The following is a 22342-nucleotide window of genomic DNA, read 5'->3' on the forward strand; positions in this document are numbered from 1 at the left end:
TTAAAGGTAAGGTAGGAACTCCCTAATTTGTAGCTGCTGCAACCTACCATTATTATCTTACCAATTGCTATTGTGAAAAGGTTTTGTGTTTAAACTTGAACTGTAACTTTCACTGTCTTAACATTTTGTCTGAGGATGAGGATTCTTGATGTTAATCAAGAATCTCCAGAGAAATGGGACCAGTAGGTTTGGATCAGTTCATTTCAGTTGCTCAGTCACATCTGACTCTGCAATACTATGGACTGCAGCACGCCAGGCTTCCCTGTCCATCACCAACTCCTGGAGTTTACCCAAACTCATCTTCATTGAGTCAGTGATACCATCCAACCATCTCATCCTCTGTTGTCCCCTTCCTCCCGCCTTCAATCTTTCCCAGCATATAATATATATATATACATATATTTCTAAATATATGAAGAAAGAGATTGATTTTAAGAAATTAGCTAATGTGAATGTAGAGGCTAACAAGTCCAAACCCTGCAGGTTGGACTGGCTGGTTGAGGTTCCAGGAAAGAGCTGATGTTTTAAGTCCAAAGACTGTCTACTTTAGAATCCCCTCTTACTTGGAAGAGGTCATTCTTTTGTTCTATTCGTGCCTTCAACTGATTGAATGAGGCCCACTCACTTTATGGAGTGTGGTTGGCTTTACTCAAAAGTCCATCAATTTATGTAAATCTCATCTAAAAACATTCTCACAGAAACATCCAGAGTAATATTAGACCACATATCTGGACAGTGGCCCAGCTTAAAGTGTTATTCATTCAGCAATGTTCGACTCTTTAAGAACTCCATGGACTGTAGCCCACCAGGTTCCTCTATCCATGAAGTTTTCCAGGCAAGAATACTGGAGTGGGTATTCCTTCTCCAGGGGATCTTCCCAACCCTAGGATCAAACCTGGTCTCCTGTATTGCAGGGAAATTCTGTACCATATGGACTATCAGGGAAGCCCAGCCAAGCTGACACATAAAACTAAACTGCAAAGGTTGACACCATTTGTATAGTGACTCTTGTAAATTATAGTAAAACTGAAACACGAATTTACTAAATGATTTCTTCATATGTGGCAAGAAAACACAATTAGCCATATAGTAAACATGGCTAACTGAATTTTATGCTAATATACATGCTTCATTTGACTCACCTAATTAACTCTATAATATACTCCAGACATGGTTTTCCTACAGAAATCATTTAAGAAATCCTTTGAATAAACTTTGAGTGTCTATGAGAGGCAAATGAACAACAAATAATTGAATACCAAGGAAATCAAATAATTATTTTTTCCTAAAAAGAGAAATTTGTGATATTAAGATCAGTGATTCTATAACAGTTATCTATTTATTTACATGCATCCATGTGTATATTCTGCAGTCTTCCTAGGTGAACAAAATCATTGAAAGATATAATAACCATTAGATGGAAATGTATTGACATGTCATAGACAAAGCAAGCAAAGTGTTTTATCAGTAGTTTATTGCAAAGCAGATTAGATGGATCAATAGGTGACTCCTTAATAATTTGGGGGGACAGGTTGTTTTGAATTATTTGAAATTTTATTTTTTGAAACTTCTTGCTAGAGTATTTCAAACACATATAAAGGTAAAAACTGGTATAATAAATCCCCATATATTCATTAGCCAGATTCAACAGAATTCAAAAGACTGAATTCATAATTAGTCATATCTCAGCTATACCCTTCCTCCTTCTTTCCACAACTCAGATGCCATACCATCCATAAATACATCTCAAAAAGATAAAAATGGAACAAAGAGATCACAATTCAGCTATTGTAGTTAAAATTAACATTAATTCTCTAATATCCTCAAAAAAATGTTCAACTTTCCCTTTTTCATTTTGTTTGTCTAGTTGTTTGTTTGATTGAATTAGGATCCAAACAAGTCTACTTGATTGACTTGCTTCTTAGCTCTTTTTTCATCTTTAATTTCCCCTTCATTTTCTTCATCTTGCAACAAATTTGTTAAACTGGCCATTTCTCCTGTAGAGTTCTTATGTTCTGAAATTTGGTGCTTGAATCTCCACGATGTTTAATTTCTTTTCATTCTTCATATTTTTGGTAATTGAATTTTAAGACTTGATCTGCTTCAGGTTCAGTGTTAGGCAAGAATATTTCATTGAAGATATTGTACACTTTCAACAGGAGGCTAATAAGGTCTCTCTCTCTCTCTTTTTTTTTCTCTCTTGCCTTTTCTTGTGTTTGTAGCTACTGCTGATCATGGACTGAATTCAGTATTTTTTTCAGGCAAACTATTCTGTCATTTTAACTTTCCTCTACTCATAGGAGACTTAATTTTTATCTCCAAGCTCTTGTTTCCATACTAGAAATTATATACTATTAAGATATGGTAACTTGTTCATTTATGAAACAAAACTCATTAAATCTTACTAAATAGAGGGCACTGTACTAAATATTGAGTTTATAATCTCAGTTCTAAATTAGTCAGCAGGTTGACAGATGAATTGGACAACAAACAAATGTATGCAAATGTGATAATCATTGTTTTGATACGTGTAAAAGGAGAAAGGGTGACTTAATGAAGCAGTAACCAAATGATAGGCAATTTTGGAGATTTTGCTCTGTATCCCAGACTCACTGGGTGCTCTTTATTCGGTTGCACTTGTTGTTTACTTACTAAGTAAGTCCTGTCAAACTCTTTGTGACCCCATGGACTGTAGCCCACCAGGTTCCTTTGTCCATGGGATTTTCCAGGCAAGAATACTGGAGTGGGTTGCCATTTCATTCTCCAGGGAATCTTCCCAACTCATGGATAAAACGCATGTATCTTGCTTAGCAGAGAAAAATAGTTTAAAATTTTCAAAAGTAATTTGTCCACATTATAAAAAAAATAAAGTTATTTAAATGACTATATATTAGCCCAACAGTACAACTATTGTCATTTTATTGACTGTTTACTATACTTCTATTTTTACACAATTGAAATCTTAATACATGTATTTTTATATCCATTTTCTCCAGAAAAAAAAATATTATTACCTACTTCAAGGTGTATATTTAGCAATCTCAATGTAAATAACTAATTTATATTCATTTCAATGGGTTAATTATATTTTAATCAATATTTATTATTGGATATGTATGTTGATTCCAATCACTCAAGTTTATAAATGATTTTAAATTAATCATTATACATTTCCACATATAACTTTTTACGTTTTACATTTCCTTTTGAAAGATAACCAGCAAAAACTCTTAAAGTGAATATTTTAAATTTTATTATATTTCTTGATATATATTTCCATGTGGATTTAGGAAAGTAAGTCTTTCTTTCATCATTGTCTTTTATCATTTCTTTCATCAATGTCAGTTTCACTTCAGTATATTTAGTTGCAGATACTACTATATTTCAAAGAATTTGCTAATTCAGAAGACAAGAATAGTACAAAAATAAATAAAAATATTGTTGACTCAATGTCTACCATGTTTTGGAGGAAAAGCCTCCATGCCACTGTTTCTCAAAGTCATTCCCCCTTTTAAATCCATTTCCTCTTTAAAAAAAAACTAAAAAGTTGAAACTCAACCATATCATCCCTTTCTTAAGGAAACACTACTACTGAGTTGAGAAAATATTTTTTGAATTGTACTATCTAATGTTTATAGAATAAACATTTTTTTCATATTTCAAATGTAAAATTCAAGTGTAATACTCAATTAGCTTTCTCAAGTAATATTTACACAACTGCACACATATTTACTCCCAAGATAGAGCTCAGAGTTTTAACATGGCTTTTGATTATTTTTTTTCCTTTAATATAGGCAACCTAAATTTAAGTCTCAGTCTGCTACTTGATAAGGATTTGACCTTGAACAAATTGCTTAACATCATTAGTTTCTGAATCTGTAAAACGGAAATGAGAATATACCTAATGTCTAGGTTTCTAAAAACTAAATGAAACATCTTAAGTTCCCCAGCATATCTTGCACTGAGTAAATGACAGCTTTTATTTTTCTAGAAGCAGAATAATTTGCTTCTTAAAGATAAAAATAAGAAAGGAAGAGGTTATAGTAAACTGCCTTAAAGTATAAAATCCTCTTCTATTGAAAATTTCTAACTCTGCTTCACTAACTCTGTCTACCAGCCATCTTTTAACACATATCTTCCTTTTCAGGATTACGTGTTTTTAGGGGGAAAGAAAATATGAGACACTAACCACTGTTGTATCTACAATTTGAGCCACCAACTATATTTTTACTTAATTTAATCCTATAACAACTTGGAGAAGGAATTATGTTTTATGACTTTTGACAGATAAGAAAGCTAGGATTCAGAGAGTTCACACAATTGGCATGTTTCCACAGTTAGTAAAACTAGATCCAGCCTATGTGACCAAAGGTCTTCTCATTTGCTCTGTCACTTCCCAGAATAATAATGGAATGGGATACCACTGATTGACCTGAGTAGACACTGAATAGGGCTGCATTAGGGGACAAGTGTTCAGAACACTTCTCTGGTTTATTGCTCTTAAGGGTGCTGTGCCATGGCCTCTGGCTGGCATTCTTCTCTTCCAGTTTTAACTTCAATGCCCCTTTCTCAGTGAAGCTTCTCATTACCCAAGCTTTCAACCCGCACCTTCATGAGAACATGGTTAAACTCTGTCACACCCTTACTCTATCTTTCCTAATTAGTACTTTCTATGATTAAACAATTATTTTAATAGTTGTCTGTCTAATGTTTGTATCAACCACCAGATTATAAAATCCATGATAGAAGAGAGAATATCTACCTTCCTCTACCTTCCTTAGCACTACATCCCTGTCCTCTGACCTGTGCTAAGTGATATATATATATATATACACACACATAAATGTGGAATAAATATACACATAGATACAGAATTGCATACACTTTTAAATTGTGCATTTTTTTTTTAATTGTGGAGAACTATTTGGTCACCAATGTCCTATAGTATTTACTTAGCTATACATGAAAGTGAAAGTGAAGTCACTCAGTCGTGTCCGACTCTTTGTGACCCCATGGACTGTAGCCTACCAGGCTCCTCCATCGTGGGATTTTCTAGGCAAGAGTACTGGAGCGGGTTGCCGTTTCCTTCTCCAGGAGATCTTCCCAACCCAGGGATCGAACCCAGGTCTCCTGCATTTCAGGCAGACGCTTTACCATCTGAGCCACCAGGGAATTCTATGAAATAGATAATAGATGAAAGAAAATGAAAACTAAGGAGTAATATCCCTAAATTGATCAACAGACTTGTTTTAGCAGAGTTTTAAGAATGTTGGGATTTTTTTTCAGGTTATTGATACTGTTAATGTGTTGTGAGTTAAATAAATTATGTTTTCTTTCTTCTCATTGTTTGGTTTCAGAGCAGCTACAAAGCAGGGCCATAACCAGATTCAGTGTTATCTGTCTCATTGCAATCTGCAAAAAAAAAAAAAAAAAAAAAAAAAACCAACAAACAAACACACATACATTGGCTACCTCCCAATGGCTGGCAGGGGCTTCCCAGATGGCCCTAGTGGTCAAAAATCTGCCTGCCAATGCAGAAGACCTAAGAGAGGCGGATTTGATCCCTGGGTCCAGAAGATCCCATGGAGGAGGGCATGGCAACTCACTCCAGTATTTTTGCTTAGAGAATCCCATGGACAGAGGAGCCTGGTGGGCTACAGTCCATAAGGTCACACAGAGTCTAATACAACTGACGCAACGTGGCAGGCATGCAATGGCTGGTGAGGGAAAAATGTGAGCAAAAATAAAAAATTCACTCTTATCTGGCTTAGAAAGAAGCCACTTATTGACCTCCAAACGTATCTCTGAATTTAACACATGGAAACACATGGGCATGGCACATGGCATAGTAGTTTTAAAAATATTTAAACCCCTACATTTAAATTTTGAAGAGTTTGGCATTGTCTCTAATAATATACCTGTTATTTTACCTGACTTAATGAGTGAACTTTGATACCATAGGTTGTATATACTCTTATGTGCATATCATTTGGAAAAAAAAATAAACGTTACTAGTGGAAGCCCAACAGTGAAAAGGACTAGCCTAACATCCAGGAAATAAGGCTCTGATAGCCTACTGTGTACTTTGTACCTTCAGGCAAGTTTCTGACTTGGGCATCAGATTTCTTTTCCATTAAATGGAAAACGTTAGCTTCTTAGGGATAAACACTTAGAAGTGTGATGCAGCTCCAATTCAAAAGTTGAAAACCACAGCCTTTGGGCCAAAATCAGCCTCCAAATGTGTTCTGTCTGACCTACACAGTATTTTCACCTGTTTGTTTGTTTGTTTGTTTTAATAGCTGCCAAGAAATGATGCGTGGGGGTGGGGGGAGAACTGCTTATAAAAGTCTAGATTTAAGACTTCTTATGAAAACCCAGAAAACATAGCAACACTGAGTCAGCAGTCGTATGGTAACTTTAACTGAAACTGAGGACCTGAATAGCCCCCTTTTAGATGGGTCATTTGCTTTTGTCTCCGCTAATCTCTATTTCCCTCCTGATACCAAATCCAAGTGTCAGGTAACAGTCATCAAACCACTTTTTCCTTTGTTTTATTGCTTTTTTTGGAAATCCCCTGACTGCTAAACCATTAACATTGCTTACCTTTCAGTTTTCTACCCCTGTGTTAATTAAATGACTAAAGAACATAAAACAATCAAGCTTGACTGGAAACATAATTCCATTGGCAGAGAAAAGCTAAGTTTTTCTCAGAGTATATACATTCATTGATAATACATGTCTCTTTGCAATATCATCACTTTGTGTATCCCTCAAACACTTTGAGACATGGAGTTCCTAAAGCTTCTTTTCCAAGTATCACTAATGTCTATTTATCCACACCACAATACCCCTGATCAATCTTAAGTCTTCCTCCAAATCCTCTCTACTGGACTCCAGAACAGGGGTTCCCAGTTAGATGATTGAAAAAAAATGTATTTGCACTTTAGTACTGACCTTCCTTTGACTGTGTAGATCACAACAAGCTATGGAAAATTTTTAAAGAGAAGGAAATACCAGACCACATTACCTGTCTCCTGAGAAACCTGTACACAGTTCAAGAAGCAACAGTCAGAACCAGACTTGGAACAATGGACTGGTTCCAAATTGGGAAAGGAGTATGTCAACGCTGTATATTGTCACCCTGCTTAGTTAACTTATATGCAGAGTACATCAGGCGAAAAGCCAAGCTGGATGAAGCACAAGCTGGAATCACGATTACCAGGAGAAATATCAATAACCTCAGCTATGCAGATGACACCACACTTAGGCCAGAAAGTGAAGAGGAATTAAAGAGCCTCTTGATGAAGGTGAAAGAGGAGAGTGAAAAAGTTGGTTTAAAATTCAACAGTCAAAAAACAAAGATCATGCTATCCAGTCCCATCACTTCATGGTAAATAGAAGGGGAAACAATGGAAACCAGTGACATTTTATTGGTCTCCAAAATCACTATGGATGGTGACTGCAGCCATGAAATTAAAAGACACTTGCTCCTTGGAAGAAAAGCTATGACAAACCTAGACAGCCTATTAAAAAGCAGAGACATAACTTTGTCTACAAAAGTGCACATTGTCAAAGCTATGGTTTTTCTGGTAGTCATGTAAGGATGTGAGCTGGACAATAAAAAAGACTGAATGCTGAAGAATTGATGCCTTTGAATTGTGGTGCTATTGAAGACTCTAAGAGTCCCTTGGACAGCAACATCAAACCAGTCAACCCTAAAGGAAATCAACCCTGAATATTCATTGGAAGAACTGAGGCAGAAGCTGAAGCTCCAATACTTTGGCCACCTGATGTAAAGAGCTAATTCATTGGAAAAGACTCTGATGCTGGGAAAGATTGAAGGCAGGAGGATAAGGGGATGACAGAGGATGAGATGGCTTGATGGCATCACCAACTCAATGGACATGAGTTTGAGCAAGCTCCTGGAGATGGTGAAGGATGGGGAAGTCTGGAATGCTGCAGTTCATGGGGTCGCAGAGAGTCAAACACGACTAAGCAACTCAACAACAACATTGACTTTCATAATAAGCATGCATCTTTCCAGTTTGACAAAACCAACAAAGACTAGCTTCAGGTTCAACGCCTACAGAAAAATGCTGCCATCTATACATGAGAGAGTAATTCTAAAGCTGAAAAACTTTAAGTCTTTAGTGATTTATAGGTTTTAAGGATGTCTCAAAGCACACCATGTAGGAACATACCTCTTCTATTCAGATGTCAGGCTTTTTGTGTCTTTCAGTTCAGTTCAGTCACTTGGTTGTGTCTGACTCTTTGCAACCCCATAAACAGCAGCACGCCAGGCCTCCCTGTCCATCACCAACTGCCGGAGTCTACCCAAACCCATGTCCATTGAGTCGGTGATGCCATCCAACCATCTCATCCTCTGTTGTCCCCTTCTCCCCCTTCCCTCAATCTTTCCCAGCATCAGGGTCTTTTCAAATGAGTCAGCTCTTCACATCAGGTGGCCAAAATATTGGAGTTTCAGCTTCAACATCAGTCCTTCCAATGAACACCCAGGACTGATCTCCTTTAGAATGGACTGGTTGGATCTCCTTGCAGTCCAAGGGACTCTCAAGAGTCTTCTCCAACACCACAGTTCAAAAGCACCAGTTCTTCAGCACTCAGCTTTCTTCATAGTCCAACTCTCACATCCATACATGCCCACTGAAAAAACCATAGCCTTGACTAGATGGACCTTTGTTGACAAAGTAATGTCTCTGCTTTTTAATATGCTGTCTAGGTTGGCCATAACTTTCCTTCCAAGGAGTAAGTGTCATAATTTCATGGCTGCAGTCACCATCTGCAGTGATTTTGGAGACCCCCAAAATAGTCAGCCACTGTTTCTACTGTTTCCCCATCTATTTGCCATGAAGTGAAGGGACCAGATGCCATGATCTTAGTTTTCTGTGTGTTGAGCTTTAAGCCAACTTTTTCACTCTCCTCTTGTCTCTCAAGTGAAATGGAAAAGTGAGGCAAAATATTTTGCTTGAAACATTTATATCATTGAGATGAGCAGTGTTGACTGGCCAGAATTATCTAAAGAAAGGAATCAGTTCACTTCTTTGTATATACATTGCTTTATAGAATGAAAGAACTATTGAAGTGAAAGAGACACCGTAGATGCTGTCTGGCCAAGCCTCTCATTTTATAGATGAGGCAACTGGGGTTCACAGAGGTTAAGTGCTTTGCTGACAGTCACTTATTCTTGCAGAAACCAAGGTCTTGACTTCCTGCCTTGTGTCCCGTACATTATGCTACACAGCTTCTTAATGAATGTGAAGAAAGATGTACATAGTTTAATCATCTCTCCATTGACAGAGTGGCATCATGTAAGGAGAGAAGGCTGCACTACACATTATTGGGCAGAGAGTTTGGCTCATGAATACTTTTAAAACGTGCTACCGTCAAGGGAAATATTGGTCACTTTGAAATTATAATAGATCTCATCTTACTCTACCTCTTCTTCCATTATTGTAAATGAATGAGAACTTCAGATTAGTTTAATTCAGGTTTACTTTAATTGAGTAAGAACAGGATTAAAGCTTACCCTTGCAAAGGAAAAAAAAAAAAAAGATTCTTTGTCAATTGCCCTGTTTTTCCCAGAGAATTCTGTTTCTTGCAGTTAATAAGAGGAAGGGAACTGTTTTTCAGAACTAGTAACAAGAACAGATGTGCTTTTCAAGGTTAGTGCTTTCCTAAACTCTTCAAATAAAAGCTGAAAATTCATATGAATCTCATTAAGTGTAAATATGCTTGTCTTAAACAAACTTTCAGCTGTTACCTTGAAGTCAGAATAGACCTCTTAGTGCAGCTTAGTTAATAAGGGCTTGATTGGGATAACTTAGATTTTAATTTTAAGGTTATAAAAATGTGAAGAAGTATCAGCTTCATATTTATTTGGATCCTTCAACATGCCCATGCTGACTAATTTGCTATTTGATTCATTTTCTTTGAAAATCCATTGTATTTGGAGATGGAGTTTGGTTTTGTTGTTTTGCAGTGTGTCTTTCCTCTGTGTGTGTGTGTGTGTGTGTGTTTTAACTACCTTGCTTGTTTTATGCTAGTAACATGGTGCAATATCATTCCTATTAGTGTTTGCAAGTTGAAGCACACATGTCATAAATTCTGACAGTAAATAATTAAAGTATTTAATAAACTTGTGTATATGTTACAGTTCTCTAGTTGAACAAATCTGTAGAGCAAGATTTTATTTTGATCTATAATTATAGCTGCCAGTGACTCGCATGATCCTTACTGAGTCAGATTAATTTACACATTAAGCAGCCATCTGTAGGAATTTTCGAAGTACCTTGTCTTCAGTGGTATATATCACATGGGAATTCTGAAAATACCTTAGCCATTAGGGAACTTTTAATACCATGGTTGTAGACTTACAGCTATGAACAAATTGTTTCAGACATTTAAATTTAAATCTTCCTTTTACAAGGTTGCCTAATGTTTCAAGAAAACTGTACAACACTTTGGACTCCAAATGATAGAATAATTGATAAACTGAGAACATTCATTTTATTTTCTTAAGGAAATGTCCTTGATCCTATGTTGAATAACTTAACAAGGATTATAGAGCAGAACAGAGTCGCTATCATTTCCTTTGAAAAGGATAAATATCCTTGGTATTTGGACCATAGTTGCAAACTATACTGGAAATCCATCAGCATGATTTCTTGAAGAGAAATAAAATGATACTCTGTTATTGCTACATAAGACTGATCTAATAAAGGTAAGTTTATCTTTATGTCTGCAACAAAGATGTAATAAAGAGGGTGAAAGGTTGTTTAGGGCACAGATTGTTAGTTTATAAAATGTTATTTAAATTAAAAGCAACATCCATGCAAAAATTATTTGAAAATTAGAAGTGAACATTGCATTATTTTTACTAATGGTTGGTTTATGAGACATTAAACGATTGCAAAAAACTAGCTCAAATTATTCAGTACCACTCAAATATCACTGATTTAAAGTGCTCTTTAAATATAAAAACTTCAGCCTCTGTAGTGAACACTGGTTTCCTGTAAAGTTCATGGCTGAGGAATATATTTCAAATTTGTGATTTATTCATTCTACCTCCAGTTAAAGACACTGTAACATATTTATAAATAAAGAGAGAAGGAAAGAACATACTGGGCAGAAAGTTCATTAATAGCACCACAAGGAAATAGTAATAATATCAACTGTTTAGTTGAGAGATATAAAATATAGAATAGAGGGAATTAAAAATTTAACTTTTAAAATTTTACAGAGGGATTTCTCATTTGCATAATGCTCTTTCCTACAAATTTCTTTCACCAAATGACTAACTCCAAGTACTTCCATAAAGAAATGATCGGTCTAACACAGAAAAGGGAACAAAAGGGTTCCCAAAGAAAAACACTGGATGAAAGAGAGAACTTTCACAGCATGTCTCCACTACCTAATTTTACCAGAAGAGAATATGAGTAATAACATTTATCTGTGCTTAGTTATGAATTGCTTTTACAATATATACCTTAATGATACCATAGCAGGTAGAAGTCAACACTTCTGATGGTACAGATGATTCTTATTTCTTTTGGAGCACAGGTCATACAGATCTGAAACAGTCTGCCCCATCACCACACTCGTTTTCTATACAGCCTTTCATGCCTCACAGGAGAAACAGACACATAGAGCTGAATTTTTGGTAGTATCCATTTAATATTGGAAATAGATGTTGAACCTCAAGTAAATTGGCCTGTTGACTAGTTATACACCAGAAAACAAAATGTATGAGTTTTTTTTTTTAATATTTCATATACTGAGGGTCTTACCCAAGATTTGAAAGTCATCTGGTTCAGCTTATAAACTACTGATACAGAAGAAGCACAAAATAGAAATAAGGTCCCTGGTCCGTCAATGCTATATATCATTCAAGTGAAATAAATTTTACTTTTCACTCTGTTTCAAGGTAGAATTAAGTCAAGTGAATTAATGTATTAATTAAACTTTGTTTCTAGGCATAAACAAAGTTTGTGCTTGGAAAGTATTATTTTCCAAAGTTTATTACTTGGAAAGTGTCAGAATCTTGGTGAAATTAACAATTTTAAATAATTAATAGTTTACAAGCAACAAATGTGAAATGTTGAGTAATTAAAGCATGAACCTTATGTTGACTTATAGTCATTGTACGATTTTTCATTATATTCTCTATCCTCCAGGAAAATTGTTTCACTCTACGACATAGTTAAATTTAAGTAGTTTGGAGGGTGTCCCTATTCTTACTTAAACAAAATAGATTTCCAATCTTAAAGCTGAAGAAGTAAGTTTAAGTAATCCACCAGTATAATATGCTAATCAAATGAAGACATGTATGTGGTCAATTTGGCCTGTTGAGTTCAAATAATTCTCTGGAACAGAGAAGAGCAAACCCAGTAGGGCATTTGGCTGCCTTCCCAAATTAGAAAATGAAAATAGTTCCTCACCGGCATAGACAAGAGGAAAATCCCCCCTTAAAGACACAGATTTTCATCAATCTTTTCATTACACATTCTCCTAGCACTGATAAAGTTCTTAGCAAAGTATAAAACATTCACAGAAACAATAATATTGTGTTTGTATTATTTTATTTGTAATAGTGTGTGTTATATCTATGTGTTGTTCTTTTGGTCAGAGTGTAAATTGTGGTAAAGCTCCTGGGCATATTGATATATTCCTCTAGATTTTAAAGTTGACCTAGAGAAAAATGACAAGAAAACAAATGTGTAGAATCTAATATGATCTCTTCCTAAAACAGATATTTGAGTTCAACAACTTAGGAATTTCACCAACAGCAGGTCAGAATACTATTTTAGAAAACAACATATATTCATATGTCTTATTTACTGCCACTATAAAAGCTTTGGGTACAACAGAAGTCCCACATTTGCTAGTTATAAGATTTAGCTTAAATCTTTAAGATTTAACTTTAATGTTGGCTTAAATCTCAACATTCAGAAAACTAAGATCATGGCATCTGGTCCCAACACTTCATGGCAAATAGATGGGGAAAACAATGGAAACAGTGACAGACTTAATTTTGGGGGAGCTCCAAAATCACTCCAGATGGTGATTGCAGCCGTGAAACTAAAAGACGCTTGTTCCTTGGAAGAAAAGCTATGATCAACCCAGATAGCATATTAAAAAGCAGAGACATTACTTTGCCAACAAAGTTTCATCTAGTCAAAGCTATGGTTTTTCCAGTAATCATGTATGGATGTGAAAGTTGGACTATAAAGAGAGCTGAGCGCCAAAGAATTGATGCTTTTGAACTGTGGTGTTGGAGAAGACTCTTGAGAGTCCCTTGGACTGCAAAGGGATTCAGCCAATCCATCCTAAAGGAAATCAGTCCTGAATGCTCATTGGAAGGAATGATGTTGAAGCTGAAACTCCAATACTTTGGCCACCTGATGCGAGGAACTGACTCCTTGGAAAAGACCCTGATGCTGGGAAAGATTGAAGGTGGGAGAAGGGAATGACAGAGGATGAGATGGTTGGATGGTACCACTGATGCAATGGACATGAGTTTGAGTAGGCTCCAGGAGTTGGTGATGGACAGGGAAGCCTGGTGTACTGCAGTCCATGGGGTCGCAGAGTCGGACACAACTGAGTGACTGAGCTGAACTGAAGATTTAGTGCCCAGAAAAGAACTAGGAAATGTGCTAAAATTTTAGTGTGTAACAGGTGTATTTACAATTTGCAATATTTTGTCTACTTTCCTATACTTTCATATCCTTCCCTAGTGTCTCAGATGGTAAAGGATCTGCCTGCAATGCGGGAGACCTGGGTATGATCTCTGGGTCAGAAAGAGCCTCTGAAGAAGGAAATGGCAACCCACTCAGACAGAGGGTTGACTGTCTCAGTCAAGAGACATGGAGAGAGGAGTCTGGCAGTCTACAGTCCATGGCACTATAAAGAGTCAGACAGGATGGAATGACTTTCACTTCCTTTCCTATACAAGGTTGCTACATTATAAATAATTAATCCTGGGCTTTATTTTACCAACTTGAAGTAATAATTGTATGAAAATTCAACAGACACTACATTTGATCAAAAGTTGGAAGTGATTGCACAGTTTCATGCCCAAGAATTCATGGACAATGGATAGAAAGATGGGAGGATAAGAGCATTGCAGTAACTATCCTAGTGAGTGAGAAAAGACTAATAGCTATCTCCAGAATTTATACTCTCAAGATGGTAAAGATGTCATCTCTCTTCTCCAAACCATTAATAAATTCTCAAAAAAAAAAAAAAAAGCGCACACACACACAGAGCACAAAATTCTAGGTATATTTGTTGGATTTGTTTAAAATTGAGGTTAAAAATCACAATGGGCAAAGGAGCCCCTACGATGAAGAAAACAAACATCACCAATAATAACCTGATGTTACATGACTCTTCATGAGATATGCCAAGAAGGATCCAGCACCAGCTATGTAAGCTTCTCAACATGAACGTTTAATGTGAATTAAATCACAAGACAACAATTAGACAAATATAAATAGTATAACACAAAAGCAGCTAACTTAGATTCTTCAAAATTTTCATTATTATAAGAGTTTTTTGTTTTTGTTTTAATGACAGGGCACTATTTTAGTTGAAAAAAGACTAAAGAGTTATGGCATTTAACTATAATGTGTGATCTTTGAACCTTGGTTCAACACAACAAAATGGTTACAAAGGACATTATTGTGACAACTAAGGCCATTTGATAATGGATTTTATATAAGGTAAGATTTTTATCTGTTAAAAATCTTTGAGAGTTATAGATATGTAATTCTCGTGATTATATGAGAAAATATCCTCATTTTTTAAAAAATTCTAACTTTGAGAGCTACATACAGAAGTAGTTAGAGTCATGGTTTATGGAACTTATTTAAAAATGGCTCAACAAAAATGTGTGTGTGGGTGGGTATGTAAAGAGAGTTTAAAGTGGTAAAATATTAATCATTAGTAGATACAGCTGGAGAAATATTTAGTGTGTATATATATATATACACATATATATGTGTGTGTGTGTATATATATATATATACATATATATATCAGTTTTTCAACTTTGAGTGTTGGTTTAAAATTTCTCAAAATAGAAATTTGGATAAAAAGAGAGTTTTTTCCATGCAACTGTAAATTGTGAGGTCACCTCTAAGTTCTAAATCTTTTTTCCAGAGAAGTATTATTGAACACGTACATTCTTGAGCAATGTCTTCAGTGCCAACTATGAGTTTAATTAATATCATATGCAAGATGGAGTAATTTACAATCAATTTTTGGAGTGAGACAGTTGACCAGTTTTGAAGCTGTGCTCACTGCATCTCAAAGGTAAAGCTCTAGAGAATGCAGAAGCAACATGGGGAGCAAAATATACAGAGAGCTTATGTGTTAGTAACAAACAAGGTGGAATAAATAAATGTTTTAAGAATCTGAGAAGAGCAATAAAGGTGACATTATATGGAGTGACCATTGAGAAAAAAGCAATAGATAGCACATGCTAAAGCCAGAGAATAGTATTTCCGTTCAGTTAAAAATACTGAACAGACAGGTTTAATGTGTGAACTGACCCAAGCTAGAGTGCTGTTCCTGGTACATAGCAAGTTGTCAATTGGTGTTTTTTGAATAAATTAGTGACCCTCTAAAAGAAAATACAACAATCACACACCATCACTCTGAGTTACTGAGAACTATTAGTGTGGGGACTATTGATTTCCCAGAGAAAAATAAGCATAAGGACACTTTATCATGAGTTAGTGACTACTAAGTCACTTTAGTCATGTCTGATTCTGTGCGACCCTATGGACAGAGATATGCCACCCTACCCATATGGTAGCCCACCAGATTCCTCTGTCCATGGGATTCTCCAGCCAAGAATACAGGAATGAGTTGCCATGCCCTCCTCCAACATTTTATAATACCTACTATTAACTGAATCTGAACTGTACCAGGATGCTTTAGTATGCATTCTTGGGTGAGGGAGAATTCCCTGAAAGAACAGCATTGGGAGAATGTTGTTCAAACATTCAAAATGGAATTGCTGTTACTTTCTTCATTAATTCTAGCATATTGCTTTTATGCCCATTTATTCAAAACTTTCTGATGCTCAGATAAATAATTAATGCAATATTCATTATTAACTTTATAGCTGTCAGATTTTTTCTTTGGTTTGGAATAAACAGAAAATATCTTGAGAAATAGATATTGAAAATTTTGCAAAACTTTTACTATAGTTTTATCAAGAGTTGTTCAGGATACTGAAATGAACAAAGTAATTAGAAGCAAAATATGTAGATAAACCAGTATTATCTGACAGACCCATAAAAAGTGATTTCATAGGGAATTCAGTGAAAATGCCTACTGTTGGATACTGCTGGCAACTGTGTTTTATACTATCTTGAAAGAAAATTCTGTAAATGTAATTGAATTGCCTCTAAGTTGATATTTTGAGATCTGTTACAATCAGGTGTCTACTGCTCAAATTATCAGGATAATGTCTGTGTCTTTGGCTAACTTTTAATGAGCTGCTTAAGAAAAAAAAAAAAATCAGTTTGCACCAATTGGCATCTAATTCCAGGAAGGCATCAGAAAATATCTGTAGAAATTTGTAGCTTAAAACATACTAGCAAATTACGTGGTTTATTTATTTATTTATTTCAGATATGAGGGTTTAGGCACAGAAAAGTAAAATGATTAGCGTAGGACCTAGCTAATGGCAGATTCAAGTCAAGTTTTTGGTAACTAATTCAATACCCTTTTGGTGCTTTAGTTGCTAAGTCATGTCCGACTCCTGCAACCCCATGGACTAGAGCCCTCCAGGCTCCTCTGTCCATGGGATTCTCCAGGCAGGAATACTGGAGTGGGTTGCCAATTCCTTCCCAGGGGAATCTTTCCACCCAGGAATTGAACCTAGGTCTCCTGAATCACAGGCAGATTCTTTACCAACTGAGATATGAGGGAATTTAAAGCAGTGTTTCTCAACCACTAGTGAGATTTGGGGCTAATAAATCTTTGTTTTAGGAAGTTGTCTTGCCCATTGTAGGATGTTAAACAGCACTCATGGCCTCTGCTCACTGAATATCAATAATATTCTGCTAGTTTTGACAATCAAAAATATCCCCAAATGTTTCTTAGATATAAGCAAATCATCCCCAAGTTGAGATCCATTTGTACTGAGTGAAAATTTAAGCTTACACTTTGACTCTGCTTTCCAGGGAAATATCCATTCTACAGGCATACATACTGTGACTTACACACATCAACATCTAGTAGTTAGTACCATTAGTAATCTTTCTAAATTCTGTGTGGTCAGAAACTAAGTAATTTGTGAGTGATAGAGGAAAGCAGTCAGTCAGAGGAAAGCAGGCCCCTAGTTAGTGCATTAAACTGTCTTGCATTAATACCTTTGCTCTCTGGAGGTCAAAATAACCCTCGTTTGCTAAAAAATATTTTATTCCTTCAATTATTAAGTTTTCCAAGTACAAAAAAAAAGAGAGAGAGAGAGCATAAAATGTTACCATTGACTTTGATTAAGCAACATGAGAGAAACTTTAGCAATGATGATTGCAAGAAAAAAAAATAAGGGGATTACCAATTATGGAAATTTCCAAGCATGCAATCAAGATGGAAAACTCAAATCTTAGTTTTAATAAGAAAAAGCATGAAGCAATATTAGCAGATACACACTATCAGATTCTGGCAATACTCTGAAGGTGAAATGAGAGTCACTGATTAATTTTTAAAACACTTAACTCCCTCAGAGATGCTAATTTGGAAGCATTTCTAGTCAGAAAAAATCCTGGTATGAGTTAACAGAAAGTTTAGAGGGGTCCCTGAGTAGTCATACTCCAAGGCAAGTTGTGGAACAAAAATATAAAATGGGATATATAGTCTGTGACTACTTATTAGGCTAAAAAGAAAAAAAAAAAAGAATCTAGCAACAAGTTTGGTGAGCACCAAAAAAAATTGTTGAACTAGCTTTTCTTTTACCAACTAGTTTCTGAAGACCGAGTGCCATGAATTTCTCTTCCTGATTACTTGCAGATCCCACCATGCTCTTCGCAATGGTGTGTGTTTATTTTACTTTTTTTTTTTTTTTTGCACTTCACAATTTTCAAAAACATTGCATTTCATCTCACAACAAAACTATATGCCAGTATCATTTGACAAGTAAAGGAGTTGATTCTTGATGAGGTTAAATAATTTGTTTTAGGAGACATTGCTCATAAGTTAACAAAACTAGAATTTAAAAACAACTCTATTGAATCCAAGCCTGAGGGAATTCCTAGGTGATCCTGAGGTTAGGACTTCATGATTTCGCCGCCAAGAGCCTGGGTTCAATTCCTGATCAAGGAACTATTGAGTTTGACAAAAGTCTCTTTGGGTACCTACATATGATGTTGAGGAAAAACCTGAACGAAATTTTTGGCCAGGTCAGTAAGATCCCACAAGCTGTGTGGTATGGCTAATAAATAAATAAATAATAAAAAGAGTATCTAAGCCTGAGTAAAATTTTTTCTTCTTATTCTCCCCACAAAGACACACTGTTCCAAACACAACACAAGAGTCAAAATCCTTGTCCTTATAGAACACCACTCTACCTCCAGAGCAATTAATTGTGCTCATACTAAGAGCTGAGATTCAAAGTAACCAGAATCAAGTGGACAATATCATAGTAAAGAAAGCAAGAGCAGTAATTTGAGCTAGACATAAATTAGAAAATGATCTATTTTTCCCTTTACTTAAAATAATTCAAGAAGGCAGATAAAAATTTGAAGTCCTCTCTCTTTCTCTTTCTTCCAAGGTAGAACTATAAAATATTTATCAGACATTAAAGAAATGACAATGCATATTTGTATAACCAGCAGTTATAAGAGAATTTTTAAAATTTTAACTTGTGCATAATTTATTTTATACAGTTTCTATGTGGTTTTAAAATTAATATTAGAAATAAGAGGAGAATATCAGCTAATAGCACTCTTATCCAGTAATTCAAACAAGCTAGAGAAATAAGTCAGACCCTATTTCTCTCTTTATGACCAAATTAAACCAGTCCCACCCACAACTCCACTGAAATTCATCATAGAAGTCTTCACTCCAACAATTCACCTGTCCATAACTTATTGTCAAAGATGTCATTATTTCATTCATCAAAAAAACTAATTTCAAGACCCTTCTATGCAGCAATGTTCTAGGCACTTTGGGATACACTACTGAACAAAATAGACGATCCCTACCTTAAATTCTAGCAAAGGAGGAGGACAATAAGCATAATTTAAAAAGTAAATTGTATAATACATTAGAGTGTAACGAATGCTTTGAAGGATAAAAGGAGAACAGGATGGAAGAGATTGTGAATGCTAGGTGGAAATAGATGTCTCCAATTTTAAACAGGGTGACCAAGAAAGTCCTCCATAAGAAGGTGACAGTTGAGCCAAGATTTAAAAGCAGTGAGGGAATCAACCCTGCATTTATGTAGCAAAAGTCCCAGGATGGGAGCATATCTGGCATGATGACGGTCAGCAAGGCCAGTGGGTTTGGAATGTGACAGAAACATGTGTGCTACTGATTACAAGGATTTTACTCTGAATGATTTGGAGAATCAATTACAAGGGCTGAGCAGAAAAGTGACCTGATTTTTTTTTTTTTTTTAAGAATAGCTTTGGCTGCTGTGGTGTTGTGATTATGATAGTCAACGATGAAGAGGAAGACCAGTTAAGAATTTATTACAGAAATCTAAAACCTCATTGTTTATCTATTAAAATACACATTAGTAAGATTTAGTCTGTATGCCTTTCAGTTTATCCATCAGCCTGACATCAGTTACTTTCTAAACTACAGGCTTGACCATGTGACTGGCCTATTTCAAAATTTCAACGATTATTCCTCGCCTTCAAAATTATGTGCAACCTCTTCATACAAATCCTTTCAAAATCTGACCCCAATCTATTTTTCCAGATTAATCTTCAACTCCTTTCCCAACTCCTGATGTTTTTGCTTTAGTTATAAAAGGTCAGTTGCTATTTCCTGAACATGCCATGCTCCACCATGCCTCTGTGCCTGTGTGCTTGTCATTCCCATTGGTAAGAAAATGCATTTCTTTTTTCTCCCTAGTGAACTTTAAATTTTCTTATTGAGATTCAACTGAAACATGATCGCTTCTGTTAAGACTTCCCTGACTCTCCATCACAAGGCTAACCTTCGTTCACTACATTTCATTGTCCTTCACATTGTCTCTCCTATAGCTCTATTACATCAAAGTTATTTCTTCATGCACTGAGCCTCCTGAATAGACCATGAGAGTTGCGAGGGTAGAGAATGACTTGGCTGTGTTTATCCTCCATGTCTTGAGTTACAACCCCTTAAGATTAGAATCAAATAATTGTTTCCCATTAAATAAGTAAACAGATAAATATCATTTTTAACATGAGGTATACAATATTACAGATCACATGCTTCATAGTTATTCAAATATAAAACTGCAGGAAAAGCGGAATCTACACCTTCCCCGCCAGCGGCAGCAACTGCAGAACTGCAGGAGACAGTCTTTCTAGACAAGGCAGTTGAGGAGGAGGGAGCGATTTGAAGCGGGGGTTGACTTGGCGTGCACTTCGCCCCTCGGGAACGTTATTGCGCGTGGAACGGCTCCTATTGGAAGGCTATTGCCCAGAGGAAAAGATGTTTGGTTTTCACAAGCCAAAGATGTACCGAAGTATAGAGGGCTGCTGTATTTGCAGAGCTAAATCCTCCAGTTCTCGATTCACTGACAGTAAACGCTATGAAAAGGATTTCCAGCGCTGTTTTGGGTTACATGAGACTCGTTCAGGAGATATCTGTAATGCCTGTGTCCTGCTTGTGAAAAGATGGAAGAAATTGCCAGCAGGGTCAAAAAAAAAACTGGAATCATGTGGTAGATGCAAGGGCAGGGCCCAGTCTAAAGACTACACTGAAACCAAAGAAAGTGAAAACTCTATCTGGAAACAGGATAAAAAGTAACCAGATCAGTAAATTGCAGAAGGAATTTAAACGCCGCAATTCTGATGCTCACAGTACAACTTCAAGTGCCTCTCCAGCTCAGTCTCCCTGTTACTGTAACCAGTCAGATGATGGCTCAGATACAGAGATGGCTTCTGGCTCCAACAGAACGCCAGTGTTTTCCTTTTTAGATCTCACATACTGGAAAAGACAGAAAATATGCTGTGGCATTATCTATAAGGGCCGTTTTGGGGAAGTCCTCATCGACACACATCTATTCAAGCCTTGCTGCAGCAATAAGAAAGCAGCTGCTGAGAAGCCGGAGGAGCAGGGGCCAGAGCCTCTGCCTATCTCCACTCAGGAGTGGTGACCAAGTTTTATGTAGAAGGGGAGCAAAAACGATTTAAATTTTGGAAAACAAAGCAACAAAATGACCCTCCTATTTTTAATTTGGATACCTGCTATTCTGCCAAAAGATGGATTTGTAGAATAGTTTTGAATGGGTTATTTTTCCTCCGGTTCCACAAACTCTGAAGCCAGTGAAGCTTACTAAGAGATAAAAAAGAAGTGTACATAATATTTAAGATGCTGAGTATTTCATAGGAAAGCTGAATGCTGCTGTACAGTGCTCTTTAAGTCTTTTTTAAAAATCCCCTTCTAATGAATGAAATTAGGGGAATTTTCAGGGGACAGAGATGGGATTTGTTGTATGATAAATGTATGTAGTTTTAGTCTTTCTATTTTGAGAAGCAGTGGTTGGGGCATTTTTTAAGATGGCTGGCTACATGTGTTTTCCTTCATTATAATAAATTTGTCATAATTCAGTAAACATGGACTTGCCCCTAGAGGTAGTTGTTAATAACTGAAATATTAAGGTCTTGCCGAGGTTCTGGTGATTCAAACCTGTACTACTGAATATTAAGCAGGACAGACAGCTCTCTGGTGTGAATATCTTGAAGGAGTAATTTCTAAATATGCAGAGGTAACTTGATTGTATATGTTGCATCCTGTATCACCTCCCTCCATATTGATATTTGATACAGATTTTAATTTATATGAAACTTAAAAAGCAGAATCAAAACTTAAAGCAGAATTAAAGTTCCTCTTGGGGAAATGTCAAGTCTTTAGGATAAGCAATCCTATATGAATAGTACCAAAGCATTACCACTTGGTAGAGAACATTCTCTATTAAAAATGTTAGATTATCTGAAAAATAACAATGTGCAAGTCTTTAGGATGGCACACGAGAAAAACAAAGGTTAATGCTTCTTGGGGCACGTTTCTTAGAGGGCTTGCAAGTGTGTAAATAATTTGTTTATGTTACGTGACTGGTGACTTCATAGAAAATCTGCACAATTCCGTTTTA

General features: G+C 36.0%; 1 non-coding gene and 1 pseudogene across 1 annotated transcript; one reads left to right on the top strand and one right to left on the bottom strand.

Annotated features, from left to right (window-relative positions):
• Positions 1-5100: 5100 nt before the first annotated feature.
• Positions 5101-5172, bottom strand: TRNAF-GAA. The gene has a single exon. It is a non-coding gene; the product is annotated as a tRNA-Phe (tRNA).
• Positions 5173-20494: 15322 nt separating this feature from the next.
• On the top strand, positions 20495-21529 carry LOC120856960 (annotated as a pseudogene).
• Positions 21530-22342: the final 813 nt, after the last annotated feature.

The sequence above is a fragment of the Oryx dammah genome, unplaced genomic scaffold (assembly GCF_014754425.2).
Source record: "Oryx dammah isolate SB20612 unplaced genomic scaffold, SCBI_Odam_1.1 HiC_scaffold_28, whole genome shotgun sequence".
Taxonomy (NCBI): domain Eukaryota; kingdom Metazoa; phylum Chordata; class Mammalia; order Artiodactyla; family Bovidae; genus Oryx; species Oryx dammah.